A 14,261-nucleotide genomic window follows, 5' to 3' on the forward strand; every position below is an offset into this window, starting at 1 on the left:
GGCATGGGGGGGACTTGAACAGCCTATTTCTAATAGGGTGGAGCGGGGTTCTTAGGGAAGTTGTGCCATGTCGTGAGAGAGTGGGTTTTTTTGGTGTTGGGTGGAGCGGGGTTTTTGAGAAAAGAGAGTTGGGAGGAGAGAGGGATGTGTGTATATGCCATGTTGTGGTGGAGTGGAGGGGTTGGGCCATGGTTTTTGGGAGAGAGGGTGCGTGTGCTATATCTTGGGGAAGTGCATTTTTTTGGGATTGGGCCAAGTGGGGTTTTTGGAAGGGGGGAGCGGGGATGACGAGCCATGTTGTGGTGGGAGAGTGTGGTTTCTTGTGGTTAGGTGCAGCGGGGTTTTTGAGAAGGAGGGCGGATGGTGTGCCATGTCATGGTGTGATATGTAGGGTTTTTTGGGGTTGGGTAAAGCGGGGTTTTGGGAAGAGGCGGGAGGTGTGCCATGTCCTGGGAGAGTGGGGTTTTTCGGGATTGGGTGAAGCGGGTTTTTTGAGAAAAGAGAGTTGGGAGGAGAGAGGGATGTGTGTGTGTATGTGTGTGTGTGTGCCATATCATGGTGGATTGGAGGTTGGGTGTAGGGGTTATGCCGCATTTTTTGGGAGAGAGGGTATGTGTGTCATATTGTGGGTGGATGCAATGGTGTTTTTGAGGAGGGGGGTATGCCATATCGTGGGGTGTTGTGGGGTTTTTTGGGATTGGGTGGAGCGAGGTTTGAGAAGGGAGAGATGGTGTGTCCATTGGCTCCCACCTCTCTAGTTCACTCGTTATGCTCTAAGACAAGTAGTGAAATCTCCTCCCGTAAAGAAGTGTCTCTTGGGTCTGCAATGTCAGAAAGCTATTATAGGAGACATCGTACCTAGGAGAGGGTAGTTGAGTCAAGAGAATCATGGCCATATCCTCTAAAGATATCATCCTCTCAAGGGATATAAGAAGGTGATTGGTGTCAAATGGGTCTTCAAGACCAAGTACCATAGTGATGACTCATTCCTTCAGGAAAAGTTAGGATATCGGCACTCCAAGGCCGATCTGCAACTTTACGTGTACACCTCCAAGGGTGGTCGTGTGTTGCTTGTTCTTTATGTTAATGATTTGATTGTTATAGGTGACCATGCAGAAAAGGTTGAAGAGACAAAGGCAGCCTTACATCAAAAGTTCGAGATGACGGATTTGGGACTTCTCCATTTTTTTTTGGACCCCGAGATTTATCAAACTCAGAGGGGGATTTTCCTTTCCCAGCTCCTAGTAGTATGTATAAGAGCTCTTGGTGACTTTTGAGATGGAGGGTTGCAGGTCCATTTCTACTCCTATGGATCCGAACTGGAAGGCCACTTCTCACATAGATTCTCCTTTAGCAGATGCTACCCGCTACTGCAGCAACTAATTGGATCGTTGATTTGGCTCCTTAACACTTGCGCTGATCTAACACATACCGTCTCTCCCAAAAACCACGGCACAACCCCTACACCCAACCTCCACTCCGCTATGATATGGCACACATACACACATCTCTCTCTCCTCCCAACTCTCTTTTCTCAAAAAACTCACTCCACCCAATCCCAAAAAAACCCACTCTCCCACGACATGGCACACCTCCCGCCTCTTCCCAAAAACCCCACTTCACCCAACCCCAAAAAACCCTACATATCACGCCATAACATGGCACACCATCCCCCCTCCTTCCCCAAAACCCCGCTCCACCTAACCACAATAAACCCCAATCCCCCACCACAACATGGTATGTCAACCCCCCTCCCCCGTTCAAAAAACCGTGCTTTGCCCAATCCCAAAAAAACCCACTGCCCCAAGATATAGCACATGCACCCTCTCTCCCAAAAACCATGGCACAACCCCTACACCCAACCTCCACTCCACCACAACATGTTAATATAGCTAAAAAATCCAAAAGCTTTGTTTATAAGCTTATAATGCATAAGGCTTTTTGACGTAGCTTCAACGTCGTTCTGTTGACCTGCAACGCGCAGTAAACAAGTATGTCTGTGCGACAATCGTGCAGAAAAAAAAACACACTGCGAGGTGACGTCGATCATGGCCGTCCAGAACGTTGGCGTTCGTTTCTTTTCTTTTATTTAAGCTTCTTTAAGAAGCTTGTAGAAGCTTCTTCTCTTTGTACACTTAACCAGATTCACACTCTCCTTATGAACTAGCTTCGGTTAGCTCATGTTCTCGCGCACTTAGTCCATCTATCTTCAGGATTTTGGATTTATCTTGCAGTCTTTGGCTCGGCTCGCATCACGGCTCCAATCATGACTAGGATAGTTTGCTCTAGTACACGGAATTGAATATTAATGCATACATGCACGCGCAATGTCCGGGTTTCTTCATCTTGGGTTTTATACACATGCAAAGACACGCATTCACACAGAATCCTCACACTAAATACACGCAGCTCGAGTACTACTTGAGATTACAAAAAATTAAGATGAAGCACACAGCAAACATATCAATCACACACACAAAAGAACTTAAAATTTGCAGTGGTTCGTCGAGGATTTCCATGCGAGGCCGCGAAGCGCCATGACATCGGGGTTTTTGGGAAGAGGGGGAGAGGTGTGCCATGTCGTGGGAGAGTGGGGTTTTTTGGGGTTGGGTGGAGCTGGTTTTTTGAGAAAAGAGAGTTGGCAGGGGAGAGGGATGTATGTGTTTGTGTGCCATGTCGTAGCAGAGTGGAGGTTGTGTGTAGTCTTTTGGGGTTGGATGAAGCAAGGTTCTTGGGAAGGAGGGTGAGAGGGGGTGTGCCATGTCATGGGGCAGTGTGGGATTTTTTTGGGTTGGGAGGAGTGAGGTTTTTGAGAAGGGAGAGATGGTGTGTGCCATGTCATGGGGGAGTGGGTTTTTTGGGCTTGGGTGGAGCGGGGTATTTGGGAAGAGGGTGGGACGTGTGCCATATCGTGGGAGAGTGAGGTTTCTTGGGATCGGGCAAAGCAGAGTTTTTTGAGGGGGGACGACGTGCCCTGGAGCGAGGTTTTTGGGAAGGAGGGGGGTGTGCCATGTCGTAGAGCATTGTGGGTTTTTTTGAAGGGGAGGGACAATGTGCTATGTTGTGGTGCGGGAGTGGAGTTTTTTGGAGTTGGGTTGAGTGGGGTTTTTGGGAAGGAAGGGGGGTGGTGTGCCGTATCGTGGTGCGATGTGGGGTTTTTTGGGTTTGGGTGGAGCAGGGTTCTTGGGAAGAGGGGGGGAGGTGTGCCATGTCTTGGGAAAGTGGGTTTTTTTCGAGTTGGGTGGAGCGGGCTTTTTGAGAAAAGAGAGTTGGGAGGAGAGAGGGATATGTGTGTGTGTGTGCCATGTCATGGCGGAGTGGAGGTTAGGTGTAGGGGTTTGCGGTTTTTTGAAGAGAGGGCGCATATGCCATATCGTGGGGGAATGGGGTTTTTTGGTGTTGGGCGAAGCGGGGTTTTTTGAAGGGGGGAGGGGACGACGATATGCCATGTTGTGGTGGGGGGATTGGAAGAGGGGGGAGGTGTGCCATGTCGTAGAAGAGTGGCTTTTTTTGGGGTTTGGTGGAGCGGGGTTTTCTAGAAAAGAGTGTTGGGAGAAGAGAGGGATGTGTGTGTGTGTGTGTGTGTGTGTGTGTGTGTGCCATGTCGTGGCGCTGTGGAGGTTGGGTGTAGGGATTGTACCGCGATTTTTGGGAGAGAGAGTGTGTGTGCCATATCATGCCGGAGTGGGGTTTTTTGGGGATGGGAAAAGCGGGGGTTTTTTAAGGGGGGTGGGGGGCGACATGCCATGTTGTATTGGGGGAGCGGGGGGGAGGGGCTGTGCTACGTCGTGGGGTGGTGTGGGGTTTTTTGGGGCTAGGTAGATTGAGGTTTGGGGGAAGGAGAAGAGGGTTGTGTGCCATGTCATGACACGGTGTGAGGTTTTTTGGGGTTGGGTGGAGTGGGGTTCTTAGGAAGAAAGGGGAGGTATACTATGTCATGGGAGAGTGGGTTTTTTTAGGGATGGGTGGAGCGGGGTTTTTGAGAAAAGAGAGTTGGGAGGAGAGATGGATGCATGTGTGTGTATGCCATGTCGTGGCGGGGCGGAGGTTGGGTGTAGGGGTTATGCCGTTGTTTTTGAAAGAGAGGGTATGTGTGCCATATCGTGGAAAAGGGGGGTTTTTTGGGGTTGGGCGAAGTGTGGTTTTTTGAAGGGGCAGGGAGAACAATGTGTCATATTGTGGTGGGGGAGCAGGATTTTTTGGGGTTGGATAAAGCAGGGTTCTTGGGAAGGGGGGGAGGGGGTGTGCCATATCGTGGGGCGGTGTGGGATTTTTTGGGATTTGGTGGAGCAGGGTTTTTGGGAAGGGAGAGAGGCTATGTACCATGTGGTGGTGGAGTGGGTTTTTTGGGGTTGGGTGGAGCGAGGTCTTTGGGAATAGGGTGGAGGTGTGCCATGTCATGTGAGAGCAGGGTTTTTGGGGTCGGGCGAAGCGAGGTGTTTTTTGAAGGCGTGAGGCAGGGACGATGTGCTATGTTGTGGTGGGGGAGTGGGGTTTTTTGTGGTTCAGTGGAGTGGGGTTTTTGGAAAGGAGGAGAGTGGTGTGACATGTCGTGTTGTAACATGGGGTTTTTTGGGGTTGGGTGGAGCGGGGTTTTTGGGAAGGGGAGGAGGTGTGCCATGTCGTGGGAGAGTGGGTTTTTTGGTGTTGTGCCATAGTTTTTAGAAGAGAGAGAGTGTGTGTGCCATATCGTGGGGGAGGGGTTTTTTGGGGTTGGGCGAAGTGGGATTTTTTGAAGGGGCCACCAGGGGGGGGGCAATGACGTGCCATGTTGTGGTGGGGGATCGGGGTCTTTTGGGGTTGGATGGAGCGGGGTTCTTAGGAAGGAGGGGTGGAGGGGGTGTGCTAGAATGGCAAGCGGCTTCCTGAAGACAGGTGTTCATTTGGCTACAGCTCCCAATCCCAAGGTTATCACTTCAAGTCCGAGACAACTAGGGCTTCAAGAATGACAGAAACACAGATTGGGGCATAGCATAAACGCAGATTGGGGCTTCAAGACGAAATGCATACTCAATGCAATTAAACCACAACAAAAACAAACTCAAATTTACAGAGAAACTTTAAGAGGCTTCGTTCAAAATTAAAACACAGAGAGAGGGACGAGAGAGAGAGAGGTTACAGCTACCTTGTTTTTAGACTGTCGTAGGCAAAAATCCTATCAATCTCGTCAAATACAGCCTACAAAAGTACCTCGTTTTTAGATTCACAGAGAGAGAGAGACAGAGAGAGAGAGAGAGAGGTACCTCGCTTTCAGAAATTCAGACTCAAGAGAAGACACTGAGGGCCACTTTACTGACTCAAGAAAGACTCCAGCTTTCAAAAGGTAAACTTATTAGGTTGTTAGATCTATGGATAAGGCTTGTCTTTGGTGGGAAAGGGATGAAGCTATCTGGATCATTAGAGGCACACATAAATGGGTTGATATATGCAATTATGAAACCAGATGAGAAGGTTGATATTATGTACAGGAATATCAAGCATGCCTTCTTTTAGCGAGTTCAAAAAAGATATGATTACTCTCCTTCACCTACACTTGCATAGCTTTATCATGGTTGGAAATAAGAAGACCAAGGATGTACAATTCTTCGTTGAGGTCAATGGAGGTAGTTCACCAATTGGTGGGGTAGATGCAGCACATATGATCCAAATGTGATTGAGGAAAAGCAATAGGAAAGGGATAGGAAAAATAAGGTTAACAAACGAGTTTAACCTTTTTGTGAAGAGAGGACATACACCCTCTCTCCCTTCCCAAATCCCGCTCCACCTAATCCCAAAAAACCCCTCAACGCCCCATGATATGGCACACCCCCCTCCTCAAAAAACCCCATTGCATCCAACCCCAAAAAACCCCGCTCTCCCACCACAACATGGCATGTCATCTTCCTTCCCCCTCTCAAAAAACACCGCTTCGCTCGACCCCAAAAAACCTCGCTCTCCCACGACATGGCACACCTCTCCCTCTCTTCCCAAAGACCTCGCTCCACCCAACCCCAAAAAACCCACTCCCCCATGACATGGCACACACCCCTCTCCCTTCCCAAAAAGCCCGCTCCACCCAACCCTAAAAAACCCCACACCACCCCACGACATGGCACACCCCCTCCCCCACTCCTTTCCAAGAACCCATCGAAGGATACGTAATGTGTTTCGTGCTAGTTTGCAATGCCCTTTTGTGGGAAAGTTTGCTGGACCTACTATGGAAGATGCTCCCAAGGTTGATGAAATCGAAGAAATCCTTCAACTAAAGGAAAGTAGGTGCATCCATCTATCCATTGTAACTTTTAATATGGCCACAAAATCGCAATCTCTCCATTTTTTTGGTTTTACAACCATGTAAGCTTGGATTCTTGACTTGAGCCTAGCTCAAATTTGCTTGAGTGTTTGAGCTAGGAATAAAGGTTGCTTAAATTATGCAAGATATCTAAAAAGTTATGCTCAAAATTTGGATATTTGATGGAAGATGGTTTTAAGGTAAGACTACTTAGCAAGGGTATCCCTGTGGTCCATGTATGTTTTAGAGTGGAATGTAATGTAAAAGTGAGGTACACGTGTAAAGAGTATGGGGATATTTACTATGGGAGTTTGAACAAATGTGTGGGAGTGTGTTTCATTGGCATGGTAGTGTGTATCGGTCTATGGATTTGTAATGGGAGTAGCATACCCACACACACATACGTCTGGCACAATGTAGATGGAAATATTTTATCCCTCTTTTGTGAATACTGTAGGGAATGTTGATGCCATCATTGCTTTGCATGCAAGATGTGTATTTTTTGTGAAGAAGCACGCGACCGTTTTTTTTACCACATAAGATTATCATTTTCTATTAAAACACCCCAAGGGCATAGACCTCAAGGTAAAATACATCCATGATCTTACATCATAAGGCTAAAAATCCAAGACAAAACACACAAATAACCCCGGGATTGAAGCTCTGAAGGGGTTATCTACATACAACGATAGACTCGTTATGGGGGGGAGGGTGGGCGGGGGGGTTTACCATTGCGGGGGTAGTACCCAAATTAGTATGATATTTGCAGCAGTTTTAAGAAAAAAGGAAGGAAGGGCATATCATGAAAGAGGTGCCTCACCAAATGAAGTTGAATCTAGGGCTTCTTCTCAAATACCCAATAGCAAAACAACCTAGCATGCCACACAGATATATAAAAGAGCCAATGATTTAACAATCTTATTTCCCATAGTTCGCTCTCTCTCTCTCTCTCTCTCTCTCTCTCTCTCTAGATCTTGCACCTATGTGCAACCTCGCAAACTCAGAGATACTAAATGACCCATCTTTAGCTTGGTGAGTGGACTAAAGTGCCTAAGAGATCACTTACAAGGGACTCTTGAGCTATCCTAAGAATTGACTAGCAACAACAAGAGCTGGTTCAAAACATAGTGAGATGTTACACTTCTTGCACCGTGACATGGAGAGGTGCCGCGGGCCCAGTGACATCATTTCAGATATCTTTGACCAAAATGGGAAAGAGTTTTGACCACAGAGAAGCGCCCAAAAGAGTAACAGTCCAAAAACGAGTTGTTCGTGGTGAACGTCGTCATACCCTCTACACATGCACATGACGTACCAGGCAGGCGAAGCCAGTTCAACTGCACAGTTAGAAAGGGTGCACCATTTTCCAATCTGGCGCACATGAGGTAAGCTCGTCTCATCTCCATTGCATCTCTTTTTCCATGTCAGTTCTGTAATAGGCATCCTTTGCTTGTGCCACGTGTCTCAGTTGAACTGTGAAATGGTGAAACACAGAATTTCCCCACCGTTATCGGGCCTCTCCTAGTTGAACTGTAGTTTGCCTGCCACGTCAAAAAAGGTCTCACCACGGTGACCTTTTCGAGCCTGTGGTACTTCATCTGCGCAGCACGCCAAGTCTCGACAATGAACAAGGTCTCGCTCTCCCCCTCCCTGATGTACACATATGTATGCATGTATGATGTACCTATACCTTTAAAAAAAAGGTTCATATGGGTGTATATAGGTAGAATATTCAATATAATCTACAAGACTGCATGGCATATGCACATTGCGCATACATATTACATAATATATTACATTGCACATACATATTACATATTCTCTTTATTTTTCTTATTTTCAGTGGATGTTTATGTGAGATTATGGGGCCACCTTTGATAATTAAAACTTCTATGGGTTTTTTAAAATTAAAGCTAGTTAGATATTCCAAATATTTTTTTAAATCACAATATAATAGAAGTTCGAATTTTTCGCAATGTATTATTGTTATTTTGATTATATATGTCTTGTGTTCCTAACTTGCTATGTTTCTTATCAACTTGCACTAAAGTTTAGATAGCTAAGATGTCACCAAATATAAAAGCTAGTAAAAGTTGCATCCCATCTACTCTGTTACTTGAAAAGGCCTCCCATCTCTTTGGAGAGCTCATCCATTTTAATGAGTGTCGAGAAGAACCATTACCATCTTCCTCTGTTATTATTATACTTGAGAGCTCATCCTTGCTGGCTTTCTTTGGGAGGAGGATAGCATGGATGGTGGTGAGCAAGCTCTTGATGAAGTACTCCGGTAGCTCAGCACTGTAAAAGATGACTGTCCATGTCCACTTGCACAAGCTGCCCATGATAGTCTTCATGTTGATAACCATAAAAAGATGAGTCCCAATTGTGATGCCCATAAGTAGGAGTTTACATTGGAACTTGCTGATCCGCTTGCCATGTTGAATTGGGATCATGGGAAGTTGTAAGAGAAAACTTCTCAAAAAGTGAAGTAGCCTCAGCAACAAACTTGTCAACCTTAAGAGAGCATTGTTCAATCCCTTTTTGCATTTGCACAAGATCATCAAATAATTCCTTGTCAAGCTTGCTGTCCAAGTGTCCCATAACCACTCCTTTGGCCATAACTTGAGAAGTATGTGTCCAAATGACACGGTTCTTGGATCTAGATGAAATACTTGATCACTAGACACTTGGGTTATTGTTAGATATCATCCCCTGGACATGCATTTTCCTCATTCAGGCTGTGTACATATGTATTTTCTAGCCAGGCAGCCATTCGAGAGTGTTAAAGTGTGCGAAGTAGATGTGTTGCCACGTCAGCAGGCGACTATGTAGGTGCCACGTCAGCAGCCACGTCATCAGTGCCACGTCAGCTGCCACGTGGCAGATCAGGTCGGATAGGTCAGCAGATCAGGTCGGCCATGGGACGCGTGCCGATTCGTTTCCCCTCCGACCCGTCACCGTTGACCCTGCTCCACACACATTGACCCGTCACCTCTCGGCCCGTCCGAGCCCCGCGACCTCTCGGCCCTCGGCCCTCCCTTTCGGCCCTTGGTCTTGTCAGCCTCAGCCCTCGGCCCCTGCCCTTCGGCCCCCGTGTTCTCAGCCCTGGGCCCTTGCCTTCAGCCCTCGGCCTTGCCATCTTCCTCGGCCCCTGCCTTCAGCCCTGGGCCCTTGCCCTCGGCCCTCGGCCCCGCCCAGCATCTCCCCTCGGCCCTATCGCGTGCGTCAGCCCCCCGCCCTACCATACTCCACCATCATCCTCTTGCCACCTCCATGACGCCATCGGGTCTCGCTAGGGGGTCACACCCACTAAGTTCCTTCCTAGTCATAGAAACAACCGTTACCCAAAATTCTTGATCTCGTTTGACCACATGTCTTGCATCAGCTATCATTCTCGAAGCAATTTGAGAAACATGGACAATACCCTTTTTGTGTGCATGAAAGTTGGAGAGTTGTACGAAGCAGCCATTATCCATGACTCTAGAAACCCTGCCATGATACAAAGCAAAAAGCTCTACCTCTTTAGGGGCACCCTTAAAGCCTCGATCTCCTCTCTCTCCAACTCATAATTTTTGTCATGGTTCCTATAATGATCTTTAGCAGCCCTATCATAACTGTCATGGTGGTCATGTTTCTAATCATTCCATTTGGTATTCCTATCCCCGTCCTTGTCCCTGTCCCTGTCCCTGTCCTTGTCTCTACCCCTGCCATGGAAGGGAAAGAATGCTGCTATCAACACCAAAGCGTTGGCACTACCCCTGTCTAGTTACTGACAACAATAGGATAACAACACTGCAATGATCGTTTTGAGTAACTCCTCTCCTAGATTAATTCTGCAGCCACCAGATCATGCTACCTAGAAGCAAAGTCATCACCTCTTTGAGAATAAAATGACAGCCACCAAGTCACCTCTTTGGGAAATGGGTGTCATGACAAGGGAGTCTAAACCAAGCTTGGGATTGTAGACATTCTGTTTTGCAAATCCTGGGTCAAATACACAACAAAACCCCCCCTTCGCCTAACCTCAAAAAACTATAGTCTCCCACGACAAGGCAAATCATCACATATTGAGAATTATGGTGATTCTAAGTATGATCGACTTCTTCCCTATAGTTTTTTTAAAAAACCCACAAAAAGAAAAAGAAAATACCACAAATAAAATAAGGGGTTTCGAAATCTTCATAATACTCGGTCCAAAAACTAGACTATTATTTATATCAAATGATAAGAGTCTCAAGAGCTACAAGCTCAGTCTCTTGCTTGTAAGAACATTAAAAGTTTTTTAGAATAGACACAATACATCCAAATGTCTTATTTAGACATAGTTCAACCGACATATGTCATTGTAGACGTAAAAGCTTCCTTCGGGTATCGGTAGCAATAGGTAAAAGCTTCCTTAGGGTATCGGTAGCATACTCTTTTCTTACTCCAAGAAAAAAATTACAAAAAGATTTTACTAGTTCCCATGAGAGAGGGTACAAGTAGAAAAAAACACTTAATAAAAACATAGCTAGAACTTGAAATAAGCTAAGCTACAAAACTTAAAAATGAGCTTGTAGCCAAATGTCAACAGCACTTGAACTCCCATAAGAAGTATCTTGCCAAAGACAAGTTGCATGGTATCATTATATTATAACAAGCCACATCACATAAACATACTTGCTTATAAACCCGCAACCCATAATCTTCATAAAAGCGCACAATTTCAAGCAACCAAGCATCCTCTTCTCCTCCTCTTCCAAAAACAAATTAGCACAAGATTTCAATAGTTGCCCATAAGAGAGGGTACAAGTACAGAAAATAAAAGGCCAACTGATCTTGTATAGTTTCTTCAAAGTTGAAAGACAGGATCAAGCCAACAACCGTAAGGTTTTCAGAAGGTATCTAGATAACTTCAATTTGAGTACGGTTCAGCTATTATTGTCAAAGCCTCTCATTGGTTGGTCTTTTGCCACGGAACTTAAGTCTGTCTTCAAAGTACTTTAGCTCACTTCCTCATATTTTCACAATAGTTCCAATCCAACATAGATTGATTAGAGAACACAACGTAAAATGCATCTATCCCTACAAAATGCACCTAAAATGGGGGTGGTCACTTTCGTAAAAACACAAGGTTGCCTGGAGTTGTCGCTCAACTAGCTGAGCTAAAACACTTAAAAGTGAGCCAGCAACCAAATGCCAACAGCGCTCCAACTCCTATGAGAAGCATCTTACAAAAACACAAGTTGTATGGTGTCCTTACATTATGACAAGCCACATTACATGATCATAATTGCTTGTAAGCCAATAGCCCATAATTCCAAGTAGCCAAGCATCCTCTTCGCCTGCTACAAAAATAAATTAGCTCATTATTTCCAAAATTGCCCATAAGAGAGGATAAAAGTAGTTAAAAACACTTAATATCATGGCTACTTTGGAGTGGGACACCTTGGGGTAGTATGGGCTGAGTAATCACATTGCAATCCCTCTGAGTTCTGATTTTGGGCTTAAGAGGGGAGTGTTCAACCAAAATAGGCACATTATAAAAATTAACCTTCATTAGCAATTTATTACAGACTTAAATCTCAACTTTTTCAACCTTTATTAAAAATTACCAAAGTGTTTATGTGCCATAAGCGAAAAACTTAAATCTGTGCCTCAAAGCTTAGTGGGTATATTGAACGTTGGATAATCCTTAAAGATACATTATGGCTTCTGATACTTGATGGGTATGATGATGTTCTTGGTACTTTATGGATTTAATATCGACATGAAAGGTTTAGTTTGATGAGTTTTTGCCTCAAGTGAATTTCTGTGGTTGATAGATTATGATGTCTTATTGAGTGGTGGTCTTAGGATCGGTTCATTGAATTGCAGTGTCCTTATGTTTCTTTGATGGTGGTTGTAAGAAGTATTGAGCTAGCTAGAATCCGCACCAGCTAAGTTTAAGCACCAAACCCCTACCCCTATCTGGCGCTCAAACAAGCTCCACATGCTTGAAACGAGAAGATAGACTCGTTTCTCCAACTAAGATTGAGATATTGGCATTCCACGACCAATCCATAGCTTTATATCCACACTTCAAATGGGGCACGAGCCTTGTTTATTGTCCTCTATGTGAATGATTTGATCTTGATAGGTGACCTTGCCCAAATGGTCAAGCAAACGAAGGCAACACTTCATGAGAAGTTTAAGATGAGGACATGGGACTTCACTTTTTCTTAGATCATGAGATCTATCATACTCTAATGGGGATCTTCTATGTGAATGATTTGATCTTAATATGTGACCATGCCCAAATGGTCAAGCAAACGAAGGCAGCACTTCATGAGAAGTTTAAGATGAGGACATGGGACTTCACTTTTTCTTAGATCATGAGATCTATCATACTCTAATGGGGATCTTCATCTCCTAGCAGTGCTATGTGCAAGCGCTCTTGACTACATTTGAGATGGAAGGATGCAAGTCCATATGAACTCCTCTAGATCTAAACTAGAAGGCCACAACCCATGTTAATTCACCTTTAGCGGATGCTACCTCTCACATGCAGCTGATTGGGTCCTTGATATGGCATTGAACACTTGTATTTTGTATTTTGCTGTAAGATTATTGGTTGGGCTCATGAATGACCAACGATGAAGCCGTTTGCTTGAAGAGTTATAGGGGAGGCTTTATCATCATCTCAGTGAAACGGAATGCAAAGACTAAACGTAAAGACCCAAGTTTTGTTGAAGACTCTTCCATTATGTACATAACTGAGCTAATTTTCTTGTGTTATGGCCGAGTTAGTTTTGTGAGAGTGCGCAATGGAAGAAAGAACACGAATACAGAGATAAAGAGAGAGAGAGAGAGAGAGAGAGAGAGAGAGAGAGAGAGAGAGAGAGAGAGAGAGAGAGAGAGAGAGAGAGAGAGAGAGAGAGAGAGAGAGAGAGAGCAGAAAATAAAGAAACAAATGTTGCACTGGAGATGAATACAATGATGTGGACTAGTTCCTGCACACAACCCAAAGCGTCAGTGAGGGTACCAAATCGGGCTGAGATGAATGGCACCATCAATGTCGGAGAGGAGAAAGAGACTGGGGTACTAAAATCTACAAGAAGTTTGTGGGAATAAGGAGAGGGGCTACTATATATAGCCTACATTAGCAAAAATTGACCAAAAGTGGCCTCAAAAAACAAGCCACTTTTGGCTTATGTGGGCTATATATATATATATATATATATAGTAGCCGCCGGCCTCCAAAAACAAACCAATTGTCCCAAAAGTGGCCGCCAATATGACACCACCCCCAAAATAGCATGCCTCCGTAAAAATGACCAGGCAGCCTCAGTAAGAGCTCATCTTGAACAGCCGGAAGAGGAAGACCCAACCCTACACAGTCCATGGAAAGAGCAACTTAAGTACAACAAGGGGTATAGCTCCAGTACTAGGGTCTACTATAACTTATATCTTGTTTTGATACTATCTATTGATGTAACAACTCTTGAGCTAGTATTTTGTAATAAACTTAGAATTAATTAGGTCTGCACAATTGTATTTAATTAGAATACGTAGCGGAAGCATAGTGGGTCCTAACCCACAAGTCTTAGAACTTAAAACTAGTTTTTCTCGAGATGAGGACATCTCGATTTCTCTAAGGGGGAGTGGATGTAATGTACCTATCTTAGCACCTTAAAGGTCAAAAAAGAAAATTGATAAAATTAATCAAAAATGTTACATATTATATTACAAGAACCATCAGAGCTCCTCGTCTTCTTTGGGTAGAGCAAGGAGAATAGACATATGTATGGATGGAAGGAGAAGGAGAAACTTTAAAGGAAAAGGAAGAACAAGAATAAGGAAGACGAAGACGAAGAGAAAGAGGTGGTGGGGGTGAGCTTGAGGCTTGAGCAACAGGTGCCCAAGGTTTGAAGCTTGAGGAGGAAAGCTTGAAGGTTGAGGGTGGAGATTGAGGTACAAGCGGGGCTGCTTTTATAGAGCCCTAGCCAAAAGAAAAGGGCTGGCCAGTAAT

General features: G+C 45.0%; 1 pseudogene; it reads right to left on the minus strand.

Annotated features, from left to right (window-relative positions):
• Nucleotides 1–8,890, minus strand: part of LOC148023496 (putative pre-mRNA-splicing factor ATP-dependent RNA helicase DEAH5 pseudogene) — a 70,060-nt pseudogene extending 61,170 nt beyond the window's left edge.
• Nucleotides 8,891–14,261: the final 5,371 nt, after the last annotated feature.

This window comes from Lygodium microphyllum, chromosome 16, assembly GCF_053477565.2.
Source record: "Lygodium microphyllum isolate KBCC chromosome 16, Lygodium_microphyllum_v1.1.10, whole genome shotgun sequence".
Taxonomy (NCBI): domain Eukaryota; kingdom Viridiplantae; phylum Streptophyta; class Polypodiopsida; order Schizaeales; family Lygodiaceae; genus Lygodium; species Lygodium microphyllum.